The 20,825-nt window shown below is 41.5% G+C and overlaps 1 protein-coding gene across 9 annotated transcripts in view; it reads right to left on the bottom strand.

Moving 5' to 3' along the window:
• Positions 1–20,825, bottom strand: part of MAP2 (microtubule associated protein 2) — a 241,230-nt gene that overhangs the window by 177,756 nt on the left and 42,649 nt on the right. For all 9 annotated transcript variants that reach the window (XM_085065656.1, XM_085065658.1, XM_085065659.1 and 6 more), the window contains exon 2: positions 13,467–13,525. The gene's annotated coding sequence lies outside the window, so the exon portion shown is untranslated. The remainder of the gene's footprint in view (positions 1–13,466; positions 13,526–20,825) is intronic.

The following is a 20,825-nucleotide window of genomic DNA, read 5'->3' as shown; positions in this document are numbered from 1 at the left end:
ATGGCTGCTATTGCAGGGTGCTGTTGTTGGTCAAAGCCATGAATGAGCAAACAGCTAAATCTCCTACGAAAAAGCTTTTGTGATGTGCAGTGATTATGACAATTTGGCTGTACCATCTGGCTAGGACTTCAAGCAGCTTTTACTACCTACTCCCCAGTGCTCTGCAGGCAGTAAACCATAGTTTGCTAATGACAACTCCTCACTGAAAATTTGTTTTTGTCTACGAAACCAGTTTTCCCAACAGCAACACTACTAACGCATGTGTAAGGACAGCAGACGTGGTGCATGGTTCTGCAGCATGCTAAGTGTATCATTACCACTACTGTTACACTGTTTGAGGTCACCCAGGAAATCAATAGCAGAACTGGGCTTGGAGCACATCCTGCCTGAAACCCACTTGCCCTTTCTGCTGGCCACAGGACCAACATCCACAGGATACTACACAGTGCTCTGCATCACAGTGTTCAAGGCCAGTCTTGGTCACAGATATACAGACACGCACAGTAAAAACTTTGGATCAATCCTGATACCATACTAATGAAGAACAAGGAAATCTAGGACTTTTTTCTACCACTTGCAGAGCTTCCATGACCACACTGAGCCAATTTTTCAGGCTGATTCTACTGTTTCCATTATGTGGCTCTAAACTATAATTCCTAGAAGAGCCATTCACCAGCTTTTCTAGGAACTCAGTAATTCCATCATCCCCAGCACCTTTTTTCTGTACTTGTTAAGGACCATATTCTGCTCTCCACACACATACTAACTAGCACCTTCTTCCCCTAACACTCCCACTGCTGTCCTGCAAATCTGATGCCGCAGTAGATTTTGGCTCTGATGCAGCCAGCACAACAGTGAGGGATCTGCAGCAGGGCTAAATTACAGAAGTTTGCTGGGCTGCAGACACAGGCATGAAGGCCAAAATCTAGACCATAAGAAAGGACTGGTCTGGGGAAGAAGTGATACGAAACTGCAAATTTAAACATGTAACACATAAAACATCTGACCTAGGAAGTGTAGGTAAGTGGATCAGACTCCCTACCTGAATGTACAGGTATATCTGGTGGTGCTGTCACCTCCTGGTGCTCACTCCCAGAAATTCAGAAGTCAGGGTTTAAAGTCACTGTTATGCCTAGTTTAGACCCTTCATAATACAATCATGCAACAACTGCTCCTGTATAACTCTATCAAGTATCTTGCTCCATTTGTTATTTTAAATTAAAAACATTTCAAAGAAGTATCCCATAACATGCAGAACTGTGTATTTCCCAAGTACTTGTCAGGAAAAAGATACTGAAAGCTCAGGAAAAACGCTAAGTTCCTAATCATGTTTGATAATGGAAATTCATATTCCAACAGCCAGCAAACAGAAAAGGGGATCTGGAAGTTATGTTTTCTGAAAGACAAATTTAAGTTCAAGATGTTTAAGACACTATCTCTCCCTTTATTTACCTCTAGCATTTAACACCTGAAACCAATGCTATTTTCACTGCATGAAGACATGCTCTTACAAAATGTGGGGACAGCATGGTGCCACTCTCCAGTGAAGAGTCTTTAAAAAAATTTTGCATCCTACTCATCAAGAGGCACATTAGGGGTTCCTCCAGACCCTCACAAGGCTCACGTCTGCTGGACTCCCCCTCACCTGGGGAGACAAGCTGTCTCCTGTATCATACACAGCTACAGAGTACTACAAAGTATGAAAACTGTAAAAAACAAAGGTCGTAACAGAACCCTAAAGTTTTTCACCAACTCTGTGCAGACCTACAATCTACTGACTTTATTACAGCAAATTCCTATGAATTTAAACAAGCACATAAGGAGCTGTCTGCTGTCAGCCTTGTTCTCCTTGTCAAGGACGACATCAGAATACGTCACCTCTGGAATCGCATCTCCAGGGAGCTCTGGCACTGCCCCTGCCCTGTTCTACAGCATGGCTCATTTACCTGGCTCTAAGCACTGACCTTTTGGCCATTTTTATTTCCTAGCTGCTGCACTCCCTGAGGCTTACACCATTGCTGATCTAACCTCATCATGGTAAATAGTCACAGCCTGGTCTCTGCGCTCAGGCAAAATTTTCATCTGCACTGCTTCATTTGGCCTAACTTTCCTAGATTTTGTTATCCCTGCCTGAATGAGCTATTTCTACATCTCTGCATGACTTTTCTTTCCAAGTTCTCATCTCTATGAAATGTCTTTTCCACTCCATCTCCTTCAGCACCTAGGAACCCTATAGAGACCTGAGCAGCTAACTTGTTATAGATAAGAACATCCCTGCTATTTACCCATTTGTTTCAAAGCAGAACACTACAAGGATCTCTGCTCTGCCCTGAGAGGCAGAAGAAGGGTCATGTCTTCTACTGTTTTCCTGCTGCTAATTCAAGCAATCTTTCCTTTTGAATTTGCAGTCAGTACTCAGAAGTCCTGTGGTTTAAAAGCATGACCTAACACAATGCAGCATAACCACATTACACAAGACCAAGAGGAGACGCACAACCACAGAGGCTTTGTGGAGAGACACAATGCCCCATAAAATACACAGACTGTGTGCCTCTGAAACATAAAATATGCATGGGGACAAGAGCAGCGCCCATCTCCCAACAACTCACCAACACACCCTGGACCATTGCTCACTGGTGGAAAAGAGGGTCTGCAGGCAATACTTGTTAATCAAGGGGCAATCAGAAAACATCTCCAGAGGAGAGCAAGATTTAAACAGGAGAATTAAAGACAGCTTTAAACCAGTGGTGAATATGACCATGCAGAGTCTACTGGGATATGTATTGAGACACACCAAATTCACATAAACCTTCAAAACTAAATAGCATACTTGCAGACGAAATCAATCGGAGATGAAGAAAGCAGCCTTTCCAGAAATGCAAGCATTGATGTTTTATAGGCTGTTTCTCAGGATTTCACAACTAAAATGTTCTGTTCAATCTGCCTGGAAAACAGACCCAGAGCAATGCAAACAGACCAGGTCCCAAACCTGGGACATCAGCACACCATCATTTTTGCTTATCCTGCTCCAATAAGTCTATTTTCAGACTCATAGGGTAGATAACAGCCTTCTGAGACCGGCTGCCCTTGTGATAGCTGTTATGAAAAACACTCCATGGGCTTACATCCCCTGAGGATCCCTTCATTATGTCTGCACCTGCAAACACAAAACTCAGACTTTCACCCCATTTTCCCATGTCTGATTCCACACATGCCATTACTGAACTTATACCCAAATTTCAACTTCCAGCTGCTGTATATAGCTAATTAGGGAACAAATACTGCTTCCTGATGAAGGCAGACACAGTGTAATAGACGCAGAGCAGCGTCTACTCTGCACCATTACAGAGAAGAATGCATCGACCAGCCCCTTAACATTACAGCAAGAGTTCAGCCTGCACTGACCTGGCTGCAGGGCTGGGTCATGTTGCCCACTCTGATAGAAGGTCTGTAAAATGCCCTCCCCTGCTACAGCTACAAAGGGCTCCATGCAAGAGGGAAAGACAGGATTTGCAGACAGGCCAGCAATACTTCCAGACCTGTAAAGCTAAGCTTACGCTTTTCTGCTCAAAAACTCTGAACTGAAATTTAAAACAGAAAAACACCTCACTGCTTTTTTAAAACTTCTGGACCAACTCTTAGTCATTCCAATTAATTTAAATGTCCTTCTCTTTCTTTTTTCCCCCACTTGTGCGAACAAGTTTTGTTCCAAAAGTCATGCACTTCAAAAATGCCCTGAAACCACAAATCACAGTTGCTGTGCCCAGACACATAATTCATAACCACAATAAAGTTGTTTGAGGCTTGCCTACTCTCTTCTGCATTGGCACTAATTCTAAAGATTAAAAATGAGGTGCAGATTGCTTCTCCCGCAAACATACTCTGTAAACTTGAAGAGACCTGGGTAACCTTCACCCTCAGCTTCATTCCTTACCTGCCCAAAGAGATTACAGTTTAAAAAAGACTGCATCAACTATACTGGTGGCCAGCATCCATGATCCATCCTATGAAGACTGCTCCCAAAGAGGAGCGCTTGCATCTTCAAAACACATCTTCTAAATGAGAAATACAGGAAATGCTTCCACACACAAGAGCAACCCTGTTGTGCCAGTCAGGTCTTTCCACAGCCATGAGGACTCACAAAGGAAGGGTGGGTGAAGTCAGCATAAAGGAAACTGATATCCTGCTCCTTGACTTTTCTAGCTCAAAAAATATCAGAATTTGACCCCACCCCAAAAGAAATTATCTACCACATTGGTTGTCCAGGTAACGTGCACAGTCTAAATTGCACACTGCCCATGCAACCCACAGGTGTCCAACCAGAAAGCCTCTCTACATATGGCTCAGCTAAACTTGAACCTTCTTGCCTCAGCAAACAGGCTGCAAGGGTCACTCATCTGTGTATCTGCTGCCTTCACTGCAACCACATGATACAAAACAGTTTGACTCTGGGAGTCCCACAGTGGTGTTCTCTGACCAGCAGGAGCTGGGTCTGGGGGTCTCCCATTTCTCTTTTAACTGTTATCTGCCCTCTCCAGCCAGGAGTAACACAAGCACTTGGGCAGTGTGAGTTCATCCATCAGGTCCTAGCACAGAGCTGAGTAGGATGACTGGCAAAGTGTTTCTGTTTGCACATTTGTTTTTATCATCTTCCTGAATGGAGGGTTTTGCCTCTGTAGCCAAGACAACGCAAAGCTGCTTCAGCTGAGATGCAGAACACACTTTCCTAACCTCTTTTCATTCAAATGATTGCAGTTGCTCCGAAGAACAGAGTGAAAGCAGTATTTTCCCACAGGCACAAATAGGCTACAGCATTTCTCAGAACTGCAAATTATTCTTAGCTAATGATTAGCAGTGCCGTAGGAGGAGACCAAACACTCCAAACTCAGCTCTAGATTTTGTTCTGAAATATCCTTTACATGTAAGGTGCTCTCATCTGTACTGCACTTGTGAAAAGAGAATCATTTTTGTATATTCACTGAGACACCAGAAAACCATTGAAAAAAAAAAAGGAAGGAATTGTCCATGATGAGCAGAAACAAAAAAGCCAAGTTCTTGCACTACAGCTCTGTTGTGAGACTTGCCTCTTCTATCTCACATGGTGACAGATGAACATGAAAAGCAATTTCCCATCTTGTTCTGTCAGCACATGGACACCTAATCCCAAGATATAGAAGACACCCAGAAGGCTTTTTTCTATTTCTTTTGGTTGCATAACTACAGGACATTGTGACGACACTCCTGCTACTTCCCACTCTGCCCTTGAAGAAATTAAAGGCAAATAATGTGACAAAACACAAAAGATACCGGGGAAAACACAACTGCTACATATGTGTAAATACAGGACATCTTCCAGGCATCTGACTGGCTGATATTCCTTCCAGAATTGTTTTATTTAAGTAATTAATTTTCTTAAGTGGTTTATTTGCATAAGACAGCATAAGACTTACACCTGACAGCAGGCAAAAAGCAGCCACATTAGCAGGTACTGCACTGATCTCAGGCCTCAGTGCCGATTATCATAAGCAGAAATGCTGATTCTGAGGAATACTTAATTGCCCGCTCATGGCCCCCAGCTATTTTCCCAGCTCCAGTACCTCCTTCTATGCTGTACACAAAAAGCACTTTTTCATTCATTCCCAGAAACAGCTTGCCATGGGATGGCAGCCTGGGCCTTCTGCTGCCCACACAGCACGCAACAGCGCTGCCTGGGAGGAAACATGCCAGACCCCACTGGTATAGTTTCTAACAGAATCAGGAAGGCCAAGTTTGACACAGGGGATAGGTTAATGCCATGGAAAGCAAGCAGAAATCATGGAGTTATGCTGCTGAGTGGTGTCTTCCCAAACCGTAGCACTGAACCAAAGCTGAGGTTTCTCAAAGCTGAGTCCTTGCACCACTACCATATCTGGCTGTTTTAAACCTGGTTGGCATTACACTCCCAGACAATCTGAGTGGCCTGACCAAAAAGAAAGCAAACCCTCCACCATATGCTCACTATTACTGCCAGACTCCGAGACCAGTAGTAATGAGAAAGGCATAAAGGCCTTCCTGTTGCTATGCTACAGATGTTGTTCAATATCTCCATGGTGTGTTTCTGAGACTCAAGAGCCTGTTTTTGCTGGCTGTAACTGCATGTGGCTGAAGTCCACTGGAATCAATGGACCTAAGCAATTTCAGAGATTAAAAAATGCATCTGGCCCTAATGCTTCAAGCCTTCTAGCACAACCACAATGTGCACAATGGCATTCTGACAAGAAGATCTTCAGTACAGCCATCCTTAGCTTCAGCTCTTACTTATTATGAAAATGCATAATTGATTATACAAAACACTGTCCGAAAAAATTGTATTTAAGAGTCCAAGCTTTCTAGCTCAGCTCCCACAGCCCACATACGAAACTTGCCTTTGTACTTGCCTGAAAAAAAGCATCCGTTTTTCATCCAAAGCAATAGTTTCCTACTTGATGGGTTGGAGTCCATATTTTCTCCTTCTGAGCACATTGTAAAATGTCTCAGATGCATGCACCCCTGCTCTAATTAGAAACAAAGTGCAAGTTTATACACATATCTGCCCATACTGTTATTGTTTGCACTATGAAGTTATTTCTCAGCTGTAACATCAGGATAAATAGCTAATTAAAACGTACAGTGGAAAAAGGCCCTTTGACTGAAGAGAAAACAAAGGGTAGTATGAGGCTCAGGAGACTGGAATCTGATCCCAGCTGGGTCACAGACTTGCCGACTTACTTCCTGCAAATAACATTAATATCAACGCTCCTCATTTTCTCACAAGCAAACTGGAAACACTAATGGAGTCTCCGAGAGGAGACACGTTATACTTCAGGACTGTATCTCCGAGAAGGCTCCTTCTTCATTGCCCCAACTCTGAAACAAAATACCTCCACAAAAGAGTAACATAGCATTTTTCTGTCTTCTAAACTTGGCCCCCTCGTCACAAGGTAGGCAAGGACACAGAGCTGTATGTTGTACACTGCTGGAGAACATGATCTTCCCTCTACCCAGGGAAGTACCCCAAGAGTCTTGGATGAGTTCAAACTCATTAGTGACTCCTGCACCTTTTACTTTCACCTCCCATCCCACCTCGATAGCAACAATTTTTGTGCAGGCACTATTACCTGACTGGTGTTTTTCCAAACCAGCTCCAAAAGTCTTTCTCAAATGTAAACATTCAATCACTCAGAGCCTCACCTGGCTCCTACAGAGCCAACAGAGACATGGATGTCAAAATAAGTATTTTCCTCTATTTTAATCAGGATCAAAACATTATCAGGTCCCCTATAAGAATAGAGTTGACTTGATTTTATCAGGATTTGAGATACTAGTCTTAATAGCCTAGAAATTATAAACTTGATAAAGTTATTTCAGCTACACACAAATATCCAGAGATGTAATATGATCTATGTATTCTTAAAAGTGTTACATGTTTCATTCATACTACAAAATGACCTGATAATATATTATATATTATATTATTTATTCATGTTTTACATATGTAGATACACATGATATTATAATAGTAAAAAGGAAAATTAGTTCCAAGCAAAACCAGTTGGATTTCACATGGAAATTTTAAAGTCAGTAACTCCTGCCTTTATACATTGCTCAGACAAATGAAGTGAATTCTACAATCCACTTTTCAAAACCTGAAAATCAAGAATTTGGTGAATGGCACCCCATTAGTACCACATGCTTCCAAGATGAGAAGCAACACTAAAGGAAATACTGTATTACCTTTTTATGATGAGGTGTGTTTATGCCTGCAGCATTTAAGAACTGGAAGAAAAATAACTGATTCTTCCTATGATTGTAATTGCTTTTTCCTCAGGATGTCAACCTTTTCTCTTACAGACCTGGCCACACTGAAAAACCTGACATTGCTTTCAGGAAGAGCTTCAGTGAGACTGCATATGGCCTTATCAGATTGAATAGCTTTGACTTCTGTTCTTTTGTTACTGGTACCAGTAGAAAAAAAACTACCAGTGACTTCATGGGAGAAAGACTTTTGATATGTCACTTGTTAAGTGGGACTGTGTCCAGAAATCTGTGAAGACATAAGAAATGGAGATAAAAATCTATTAACATGATTTGTTCAAAGATTTGTAGATGTTATGAAATCTTTGAGTTGAGGCTCTAAGTAACAGAAAAGCTTCTGAGTGCTACACACACTGAAATGCTCTCTCCATACAAACAATAAAAGATACTGAAGATGTACAGGCATTACAGACACTATTTTCAAAGGTTTAAAGTGAAGAAAATCTTGCAGATAAAGATAGTATCTCCTACACCTGGGGGGCAGGGAGAAAAAAACACACATCAACAAAAGCTTTCAGGAATAGAAACTTTTGTCCATGTCTTCACCATTCACCTGCAAACTTATCTGTTTTTCCTGCTGTATCAAATAATACCATAAAACATGTTTTCTATATCTAATGAGACTTGTCTTGCTTAATTTAAACCTTTCAGGTTAGAATTAAAGGGCATAACATCTCTTCTTCAATATTGTCTCAGAAGATGTCACTGCTGCACATCACAAAAAGAGTCTGGCTCCTACTACCATTGAAGTCAAAAGTAAAACTCCTACTTTTTGCTCTGGAGAAGGATCTAATCAAAACTGTTTATCCTACTGCCTTCCAGCCTCCTGGTATGGTATGCAGGAGGTAATAAGGAATGTGTTTTTACCCCACTAAATAAAATAAGGTTAAAAAGTATTGTAAGGGCCTACTAGCTGCTATAGTAATTTACGCCACATAAATGAACCGCATTTCAGAGTGTTTGAAGACTAAACATTAAGTAGAAGCAGACGCTTGCAGTTCTACGATACGCAGTATCCTTTTTTAAAAAAGGGTTGTGTGCCACCTATTCCTTCCATTTTTCCTTTTTTTTTTTTCTGAAGACGTTGCTGGCAATGGAATCAGTTATTTAAAAACAACCCAAAAACACTTACTTGGTTAACTAGTAGGACTCAGGAGCTGCCGTCATCAATAAGAACAGTTTCCTCAGATATTCCCCCAACAAATACTTTGCTAGCCTCTGAGTTTCACATCTGATGTTTGGTAGAATGTTAACCCAGGCATTTCTTATTTCTCAGAAAATTGCATCTTCATACATCATACATGATCTCCGAGAATGAAAAGTAAAGTGACCTTTAAAAAAGACATATTTCTGTATATTCATAATCTCAGGTTTCAAATTATTTGAGCAAGTGGAGTTTGGACACATAATCCAAATGCCCAGATGCACCTGAAAGAGAACTAAAGCAACAACCCAGTTCTGCTGCTGTGCAATAGCAACATACTTGTGCTGACTTCAGTAGAGCAATAACAATGAGAAATCTGGTCTGTTAGACTTCATACTACTAGCACACCTGGTTCAGAGTCATATGGGTGTCAGCTGGTTTGTCTGCAAAAATTCTAGACACCACCTTCATTCAGCACCTCCCACTTTTTTTCCTCCCAGATACATGACTTAGGGCTACCCTGGGCCACATCCTACCCACAGGCTTCTGGGGAAGACATCACACCAACATCTTTCCTGCTTTTCCATGTACAAACACAGGGAGCATCACAGAGGTCTGCAAGGCCACAAGCTGGGGCTGGTTAATGTCATAGCCTCAGGATGGCCTCCATCCTGAACTGCTGGATGCAGCCCAAGTCATGTGTTTTTCTAACTCAGCTACATAGTGGCTGGAGCACAGCCCTCCTGCTGCCCAGGGCTAACATGATTTCCCACTGAGAGTGCAAGGCAGCATGCTGCACATCCCAGCAAAGTATTGCTGGGGGCAAACACCAGAGGAGAACTCTGCATGGAGAAAGTCTCTCTCCCTCTGCCCCACAGCTTGGAACAACAAGACAAGGAGCACTTCCAGTCAACTGGAATGTTGGTGGGTCTTTTGGGAGCAAGCTCAAGTTGCTTACAACTTCAATGTAAACAGTGGAGGCTTAGTCTAAATAGCTTCTGCCTCACATGATTCTCTCTCCATGGTACATAACAGCCATCAAACCAAAAGATGTTGGATGTGATGTCAATGCCTTCAAGAGGCAGGTCTGGCTTTCTCTCCTTTTTATTTTATTGTAGCACATGCAGAATATCATACAGAAAACCTGTCACAGAGAAAGAAGTAGGGCCCAAGGATAACATCCCGCTGTTTGGCCATGTGGACTGTTCTCACCCCTCTGTACCATACATGACATAGCTCTCCTCAGGAACCTCTGCTGTGGGAGCAATTTGAATGGCTGAATCCCTTTACACTTTCTGTTCCTAACAGTAGAGTAGGAGAGAATGGTAATGGTGTGTACATAGGAGGAGCTCTGCAAAACAACTTGAGGTGCATAATCTTATGCTGGGAACTACAGAACTAGTATGCCCTGGTAGAATAAAACTCAGACTTCTCCAAGAGATCAGGCACCTTATTACAGTTGTTTATTTGTTGGGCTATTTGATCACTTGTACAAGAGAAACAGCCCAAAAGAGCAAGAATTTAAAGATGGAGGTACAAAAGACTCCATTGTGTAAGTGGTGATGCCAGTCCTTGTATCTTTTAAAAACATAAAGGCAAATGTTCAGCTAGCTCCTTCTCTTTATAGGGCTTCTAAGAACACCAGCTCACTCAGTTTGTTCATTCTATAGAGGACAGAGGTGTCCAAAAACAAAAAGCTTTTTTCTAGATTCAGTGTGAAGAGAGAGGTTCTTCAGAAAATGGCTCAGTCACACATCCTTCCCAGCTCTCCTAAGATGCTCATCTACATTCTCTGCTCTCTGCAGGAGGAGAATGGGGTAAGCACACTGCTTGCAAGCAGTAATGACATACAAGTGCCTAATGTTAGGCTAGGCAATGTAGGTCTTTGAGCTTTTGATGAAATTCTCTTTGTTTTTTTTTGTTCATACCACATGGAAATTCACCATTAATTAGTACAGGCTCTGGTACCATTACATACACTTATGTTGTTCCTGTGAAATATTCTCCAAAGAAATAGAACCATCTTTTGTTGCCTTTTTTTCCCAGACGCTCAGCAAAACACAACAGTTGTGCTTACATTTAATATTTTCTTTTGAGGATTTGGATTTTATTGCTCTTCAAGTGTGAAAAATTAGGTAATATTTACATTCAATACATGCTTGAGCTTGCAGAGACAAGCCTGAGACAAACAGTCTTGCTTTCATTCCTTTGTGCAAGATACACTGCTGTCTGATGAGCAAGAAGGTGCTTTGGGGCAGCTCAGAAAGTGATGCAACAGAGTGAGACCAATAAATGGGTGAAGAACTTCACTGTGCCATCACATGGATTATGTACAAGCCTATGAGAAGGTTATAAGGAAGACTATCAAGACAAAAAAAAAGAGAGCTGAGCATGATCCACATGTGCCTTAGACTGACAGAGAAGACAGAAAACAAAAACTAGTAAAATTCGAAACGTTTGAAGTATTTAAACAGCCTTGGTGCTGTAACTCCTGTAGCCTGTACTGTGTGTTCAGCTTACTAAAATGAGATTTAGACAGCTGATTATTTAATTACAAGGTGGTCTTTTGCTCTCCATTTATGCAAGAACACAACTTCTATTGATAAACTGTGAGCAGTTCAAATGCAGCTGGAAGTACCAACATTCCAGGCACTGGAAGAATTGGATTATGACTCACTTCTAAGAGCAGACAGGACTTTACCTACTCCTTTAAGATGACAGTTCACCAGCTTTCTCTGAACTTCCTGATTACATGCATCAACTGTGATAAGACTTTGGTAAGTACATACAGTGCATTCAAACCCTGCTACAAAGACTACTGAAGCTCAGACTAGCACCAGCAAAGTGAAATGCAGAACGAACTCTTCTCAACTTCCCTGTTGCTCTTTGCAAAGAGCACCACCAAACAGCTTTGTCTACACTTTTAGCTCAGATCCTCAATTGTTCCTTCCTATTAAAGTTTTTGGATTTGGCCTTATTACAGCTCTGAAAGACCTGTTTCTTCCTGACCATTTAACTTTTTGCCTAATGATTCACGTTCAATGACATGCAGAGGCTGACAAGGAGCAGCTAACAGAAGCATCTTGTACTCACTGAAATCAAAGCTAGACCTCTTCTCACTGGACAAGGATTAGTACCCTGAGCACTGCACCTGGCAGTTTCCATTCAAGAACAATGACAACAGGAGCCTTGCTGATAAATTCTCACACCTCACCTGTTCCACTCATGGCAAGAGAGGAGGCTTACATGACTGTGGCAATTTTTGTAAACATCTTCAGAAATACAAGTGATATATCTGCACTGCAGGCCATCATAGCTATTATGCAGTATTTCAGACCTGGTGACAAGCTCTGAAAAATACCCACTCTGAAATACCCAGCAGAGAGATTGCTGCTCTCTGCGTGTGGCTTTGGACACATACTCCAGAAAGACTCATGCCTTCACACAAAGGAAAAAACTATGACCTCCAAGAGAGAAATGAGAGGCTGCAGTAAGAGCAGCGATGTTGTGATAAGAAACTGTCCCCAGCACACATGTTTCAGTTTCAGGCAACACATGTCCCAGTTTTTACTCCATTCTCCACCCTAAAAAGAAGACAGACAAGAGCCAACTATAGAAAAAAACAAACCCCAGAAAAAAATGTAACTTCATCATGAGTGTGCAGTATCACCAGACAAACCTGGTGCTTGAAAACTTCACTCTTCTTGGAAGAGGAATGACCAAGTAATTCTTCTTCCAACAACCACTGGATAAAGTGAAAATGTTATTTACCAGCTCTCTTTGTGTTGTTTTTCACTTGAGCCATTCAAATAACTAAAAGGTGTCTGCACCCATTACACAAAATCCCCTCTGAACAGATAATACCAGGGGTGCAAGTGTGATCAACATTTCTTTGTATCTGTGCTGTGTTACAAATTTGCATATTCCATAAACAATCTCAATAAAACATATCAACAAAACAGTAACAAATCCTCAAACAAGCTGAGCATGTGGTGACTGACACACAAGTAATCAGTACATGTTGCAGGGAGCTTTTTTGCCAACCGTGAACCCTAAATTTGAAGTGTGAGAAGAAAAAAATGCCACATAACAGATTCAACTCGCAGTGCATGTGCTCAGCAACAGGAGCTTTTTCATAGTTCAACTCATATTGCCAATAGGACATTTCCTACAGAAAACAGATATCTACACAAAAAGAGTTAGCAAAACCCCAATGTGTTTGCATTTTCACTTTTTCCACCTCTGTCCCATGAACACCTTCACCATACAGCCCAGAAAACATACATATTTTCTTTGTTTAAAACACCATTACAATACATGTACAATTCATGTACATGAAGACATAGGTGGAGTCCAGTCAAACTATCTGGGTTTGTTTGAACAAGCCCCAGAGATTCATTAGGCAGTCCATCCCAGTAAAGTCAAGACGCACAGCATTTCCAGAGCCCTGGAATGACTGATGTGAGACCAATAAAAACAGAGGACCCACCTTGTGGTACTGTTGTCACGTTGTCACTCACAGGATATTTTATTTCAGGTTTCCACAATCTGAAACAAAACAGAAGCTCTCAGTTAGTAGCAGCTATTAAAGGGAAAAGCTTTAATTTTATTATACGAATTAAAGACTCATGAATAACAAAATTACTTCCTCCTCTGCTTTTAGTAATATGCACAAAGTTACACCAAATTCTCTCTTCCAGTGACTAGAACCTCTCTTGCCACTATAGCTGACATCCCTTTATGCGCATCAGACCACGTCTTACCGAACAGCCTAGGCCTTCAGAATGCCTGTTCTTGTATAAAGTGAATACCCATGGAAAAGCTGACTCCTCTGAAGCACAGGCTACACTATGGTGTCTGTTAAGATCAGAGTTTCAAAGAAACAACTAAATCCCTTCCTTTTTTACAGAAATAAGATGATCTGAAGGCAGAAGACCTTTCATGTATCACTGGGGATGATTTGCCAAAAATAAGAAAATATGCTAACAGCAACAGCCGTATGTACAAGGAGTCAGCAAACAACGCAGATAATACAATCTAATTTGCCAAAAGCTTCCTTGTTGCCAGGAATCCCACAGCTACACTGCACAGTAACAAATGATGTGCTTACAAACTGCAGACCAACTGATGAGACCTATTAATTCAGTATCAGGTGATGTGGTATCACATACCACAGAAAACCTGCAACAGAGAAATGCTGTTGAGCAGCCACACAGAATTCTCTGGTGCTACAGCTGTTGGAACTGAAGGACCTTGGGCATGTCCTTAACTGCTTTGTGCTTAACCATATCTGACAACGAGTACAGTATCATCACAATGGCATAAATGAGGACTAATTACTGCTTTGCATATCCTGGAAATGGCTAAGTAAGGGAGAAGCACCAATAAAGTGCAAATTGTTGGCATTTACAAATTCCACTGAATTGCAAGTCAACAGCCAACAAATGGACCATTTTCCAGCCTATCATCTTCAATCAGAATGCATCCTACCTGCAGAACTAACTAATGCCAAAATGTGGGTAACAAAGCTCACAGCTGAACAAAGCTATTTAAAAGATACTCATTGCTTCACAGGGGAAAGACAGGGAGAAGATAAATGTCAGCAGGAATAAAACCACCTTGTACTTTTAGTGAACTTTGCTATGACTCCCTGTATCCATACGCATAGGAGTTGTCACTGAAAGCAATGGGAGTCTCATCTCTGACTTTACCAAAGCTAGAAAAGAAAACACTTAATTTCACAGACAGATAGAGAGGGACAGATTCAGTGTCTTGTCAAAGTTAACAGGAAGCAGTGGCTGAATCATGAGCAGAAAGCAAGGACCCTATCCCTACCTCCTTCTTTTAAGCATGGGGCAACTTTACAAAAGCCGAAAAATTCTTAAGTCTTTACTGCACACTGCTGTCATAACTGAGGATGAAGATGTAGGTGTAACCAGGAGAACTGCAGAAGGAAAGTCAAGCTCCACTATTTCTTCTCTCCTCTCAACACCAGTAAATGAAAAGTCAGTTCTTAATATACACTGGCCAGGCGTGGTCCTTATTATCTTTGGTAAATTCCCTATGTCTGAGAAGAAAATCAGCTCTAAGCCGGTTAGACTTGCTAAATGAGATTTGTCTAAGGTCCCACCCCCAGGTGCAGAGTCACGCACCAAAGATTCAGCATTCTTTAGGGAGACACTACTTGTCCAGAAAATATTAGTAATGGTCAGCAAAGCACAACCATGTAACAACTCATACATAATATTCCCCTCTTGAACAAAACCCCAGTCAGCACCCCCCAGTCTCTGAGGAGCTCCTGGCTCATATCCAAACCAAGAGACAAGGAGGAATGGTACTGTTATAAATTGGGTCTCAATAAGTCAATCAGAGACAATTCCAATTCAGTAATTTGTAATTTATTCAAGCAAGCGGATACAGGTCAAAGCAGCGCTGGGCGGGCTAGGCAGGCTCCTTCGCTCTGCCTAAGACACACCGCGCAGAGGTTTGTGTGTGCCGAGGTTTTATGCAGTCCCTTTTTCCGGGTTACGTGTCATTTGCTGGAGATAAGGCTGTGTCTGCGTAGTCTGTTGCTGTTGCTAGAGGGTCCGCCGCTGCCTTCCGAAAGGTCGTAGTCACGTTCGCAGCCTTCCCTTCTTCCTAAACCTTGCAAGTTTTGTATAAGCCTTGTGTAAACAGGATGCTTAAGTTCTGCTTATGCCAGCAGGAGGTCTTTGGCCCGTGGGGGCCCTGTTTTCCTGTTGCGATTTAGAGAATCAATCCTTATCTATCACAGTACCAGCACGATCCCTTTTCTCAAGGTTCTGATGAGCAAATGATGGACAAGCACACAACCCTGGCACCTCCAGCAAGCAGAATTTCCAACATTTTTACAGCTTGGTCCACAACTATTTACTCCTTAGAGGCGCCAGACTCATCCTATCATCTGCGGTCATGATAAAAGGGAAACAGACTTGTTGCTAAAACGGCCATGAAACACCAATCAGATGCCTATTTGCATTCCTATTACAGTTACTTTCAGTTAACTGCTTTAGGAACATCAAGATTCTCCAAGTCACAGCCCTGACTCATGCAGCCTGTGGTGAACACCCAGGACACATTTTGGAAAAGACTACTAAAATAAAATACCATGCCAACTTCTTGACTCAGAAAAAACAAGATTAGCACTGCAACATGCTGGCATTTGGACTTCTGAAAACTTGCTAGCAGATGAAATCAGGAGCTGTCTTTAAAGTCTACACTGAACCAAATTATCTACCCCTTTCCAGTAACTAGAGTGGCATTTGCTAATGCTGTCAGCTTTTATGTGAAGTCAATGTTCCTGCAAGGAGTCACACTGACAGCTCTGGTTAGCAAACACTTTCACTAACTGCTTTCCAGTAACATCCAACAGGAAAATAAAGTTGTTGATGGAAGTATTTTCCATCTTTCAGTGTACACCTGTCCCAAGAGATAGGCACATCCTATAAAGATAGCTGAGCTTATCCAAAAATTCACTGGCAAAGCTGGACACATCTTTCAATGCCCTAGGGATGGTGTTCACTTCAGAAGATGGAGCTGGTTGGCCTAAAAGGGAGAAACTGTATGGAAATCTGAAGGTGGAAGATGGATTAGGTAACGGTGATCATGAAATTATACAATCGACTATTCAAATGTAAGGAAGGAACAACTAGAGCACATTAAGGGCAGTGAATCTCAAAGAAAAAAAAGACAGACAGATTTTAAGCAACTCCAGATAGGTCAGAGAGGCTTCGTACAAGGCCAGAAAAAGTCCAGAAAAGTGCTAGAGGTGGAATAAAGATACAGAGAAAAACTATTCTATGGCAAAACAAAGCTGGAACATCAACTGACTACAGTACTGACCAGAGAAGTATGTTTAAAGGTGGGACCCACGTAGGTAAGTCAACTTAAGCAGACGAAATCTTACTACAAATTTTTTATTACTTAAAAAAACCCAACCAACAAACTAAAACCAACCACACACTAGTAGATGAAACCACGGACACTGTGAACTCACAGGAAATGAGGGAAGTCCTAAAGCACTGCCTGAAGGCAGGTACAGAACAACCAACCACCATAAAAAGGTAAGAGGACGATAACCACACAAGGAACCAGAGAACTGTCAGCCTAACTCAGGCTCCCAAAACAAATTGTGAATTAATTATAAATATCTGAAAGACAGATGACCTACATCAACAAATCTACTTCTGTAAAGAGCCAACCAAAACAAACTGGTCTGACCTAGTTTTCTGTTACAATACAGCATATTTACTGGAAAAGGGTAGCACATACACGCTATACTCTTCACGGCATTGAGTAAGTTCTCAGGGGGTTAGGGTTAGTGAGCCTGACCCTAACCCCTAATCCTGAGGCTCACTTCTTTGCAATGTTTTGTGTGAGTAGCCAGAAGAAAACATGGAGCTGAGAGAGTTTGCCAGTATTTCATCACATTTCAAAATCAATCAAAAACCAATGCGATGAAACTCATTGATTCAAAGTGCTGCAGCAAAATGGCAGCACATACAGCTTCATCCACCAACAACTTAGTTGAGTCCCAACAGGCTGAGCCCACGTACACAGCATTGCTCAGCAGGAACTGGAGTGCAAGCCCACATTCCTCTCTGCTGTGCTGGCTCTTAGGTGGAGGCAAGTCACACCCCACAGTAAAAGCAAAATGAACAATTGAATATTCAGCTTCCACTGAATAGGTGGTTCCTAATAGGTTTTCCAGAGCTCTTCTGTCAAAGCCATTAACTTCATACTGTTAACTGTTGTCTGACACACAGACATGCCTTAACACAGGAGATAATCCTCCAAAGTATAAAGCTAGCAGTTGTTCAACATGTCTGCAAGACTTGCAAAGGCAATTTAGGCTAATCTAACTAAATTAGGAACCCTTTGAAAAGTAAACTGCCTTCACTGGACAGCTAAAAAGAACCAGGTAAACAGGATTGAAATGTATCAGGGAACCTGCTTCCACAACCAAGGTCTGCATTGTATCTCCTGCAATTTCTTCCAGCCCCGTGCATTTCTTTGATCTGTTCACTAAAGATAATGGACAGTCCAAGATTTTGGTTGTTCACCTGCCTGCATGTGATGAAGCTGAGCTGCAGGAACTGTGGCTGCACTCTGAAGGCCTTGGCCTTGAAGGTACATTTAGCTAACTCACATCTAGGACTGGGGGTCACATTTGAAGCCTACTGGTTCAGCAGCCTGCTCACTGCAGTCTGTGTGAAGGAAGAACAGAATAATCTTCCATTTCTTTAAAAAGACAGAAATTTTAAAGCTCACTTTATCTCTAATTGACCTAAGATCATTCCTCACCTGCTACAGTACCTTTTGATAGCCTCTCTCTCCACTTCTAGTGAAATGGAAAGTTTAATTAGGTCTAAAACCCTCAGTATATTTGAGATTGTTAACACACGAGAAATGATCTACAGCTCAGAACTGACAAGGTAGTAACAACAACAGACCTGTTGGGCACCTTCCCTGCTGTGCAAAAAAGGAGCAGATTCAACACTTTTAATGGAAGCTGAGAGCCTAGTTTTCCAGAAGCATGCACCCCTTCAACTTTAATCTGCCAGTTTCAGGACAGGAATTGACATGAAAAGTACATTGAGCACTGTCAATATTTGTGCTGCAACAGAGCCTCAACACTTCTGTTTGGTTTTATGACTGATCCAGTTATCCATTTTTTAATGTTTGAACACATTTTCAAAGGTGCAACTCAAAACACAGCAAGGGTACCAACAGTGCTAGAAAATACGTAACAAACAAAAAATCCTGACTTTCAAGAGAGATGAGCGCTATTATCACTGCTCCTATTCAAGTAATTCCCTTATCCTCATGCCAAGGCACTTCTGATCATATAAGCCTGCAAATTTGTAATTGTTCCCTATTCTCATTTACAGGCAAAGTCTTCCTCATAGCAGTTCTGATTTCCAGGAGTATATTCAGTTTTTCCAGTTGCAAGTAACATTAAACCACATCCTTTTATTACCTGCTATTACAATTTTTCAATTTATTGGCATCAACATTGTAAGAGTTAATGTGGTTGGATGCCTTCTGTGAGGAAAAGAATTGCCTGAAAGTTTTTTCTTCTTTCATCAGATTTAATCCTTTAAGGCCTGAGTCCTAGCTAGGACAGATCAGCACACCTACACCAAAATGCCAGGAAATGCCACCAGTTCACAGGAACTAAGGATCCACCTTGGACACTTGTCTCAGGAAACCATAAAGTGAGTTACTCTTTTCTGAGTAGTGACAAAAACATGCTTTATTTACTTTCTTCTGCCAAGAATCTGTATTCTTGAATGTTCCCATTCACTCCCTAAACAAATCCTCACGCGTTTCTCCTGTTACTCTCACATGAGGTCCTGAGCCCACAAAGCCAATTGGAGCTTCACCACTGACCACCACTTTCCAACCACATCACCACACTCAGCCCTGCCAATCACAACTTTTCAAGAGGAAGTATTAAATGAACAGTCTCCTTTCTTCTTTACAGGCTACTGTTTTAATGTCCAAACACCGCCTAGTCTATAACCTTCAGCCTCCAAGTTCTAGTACCATACAGCAATGGATTAGTTATTCCAGCACAGAACGGTTACTGAAGCACAGAGAAATTCAGTTATTTATTGCAAGTTCCCTATAAAATCTTTAGAAATATTAAAAGACCTCAAGTCAGATGACAACCATCACACAGTCTCAGCTGATGCTAAGAGTTATTGTCAAACAGGCTCATGGCAGCTACCCAACTTTGAAGTCTGGGAGCAGCACTAGTTAAGGGTTAATAGTTAAAAAAACCCTCTCTCAATGCCACCACAGGCAGCTTTCCTTTCAACAAACAGCAAATCAAAAACTATAACGCAAAGCTTCAATAACACAGAGATGAGTGACACTCAATTCTAAAAATCAAATTCAATTTATTAATATCAGAAGTCAATGAGAGTTCTTCTGGAGTTTCAATGTGTCACATTCATGAAGGATTACTTTGGGGAATCTTATTTTAACTAGATAACAAATCAATTCAATTTGTGGTAACCTAAGCATTAACACCCCATTAAATGGGGTGATATATGAATCTTGAACAAAGTAAAAAAAAAGAAAAAGTTAAAATAATGAACTCTTCCAAGCAGTTTATACTCCCATTTCCTAACGCACACTTTAGACAGTTGCTTTCCCAGTCTCTACCCAGGTTCTGGTAACCTACTCCCTTCTCCATGCCCAAATTACTTACACAGGGTCAGAGCAGAGTACTGATGACTCCACAGTGACTCCAAGCAGCTTCCACTGGACACCTACATGTAAAGTTACTCAGACTTTAAATTATTTTTTTCCTCCTCTACAGTGGAAGTGCCCATCCGTTTCACTGCAGGGCTCTGAAACATCAATTCCTAAACATGAGACACAGCAAGATAATTTAAGAATGACTGACACAGAAAAGTCAGTATTTTCAGGGCAGTCTTACACAGTTTGCAGAAAACAAAAAAAATCAAGACATGCTCTGAAAATACAGGAGAAAAGCAAAAGCACCGAGTGGCTGCTCCCAAATGGAGGGACACACACTTAATGAGGCAGGAGTTCTGTGGAAATAAGTAACAATATGATCCCATAATTAAAGACTGCTTTGTAATACGTATGCAGAAGACTGCCACAAAGACTGCACAAACACCCTTTATTCCAATATTTTCTGAAACGGGCCATTTGACTCAGCAATGTTAAAAGGATCCTTTAACAGCTTTTTTGGTCTGTGATACATCATCTAGATGTAACTGAGGTCAAGTGCATTAAGAATCTGTGTAACATTTTCTGCTGCAACATGACAAAAGAGGCACTGTCCGAGCTG

The sequence above is a fragment of the Lichenostomus cassidix genome, chromosome 7, assembly GCF_008360975.1.
Source record: "Lichenostomus cassidix isolate B80296 chromosome 7, HeHo_3.0, whole genome shotgun sequence".
Taxonomy (NCBI): domain Eukaryota; kingdom Metazoa; phylum Chordata; class Aves; order Passeriformes; family Meliphagidae; genus Lichenostomus; species Lichenostomus cassidix.
The sequence above is the reverse complement of the archived record's forward strand: the minus strand, read 5'-3'. Positions and strand labels throughout refer to the sequence as shown.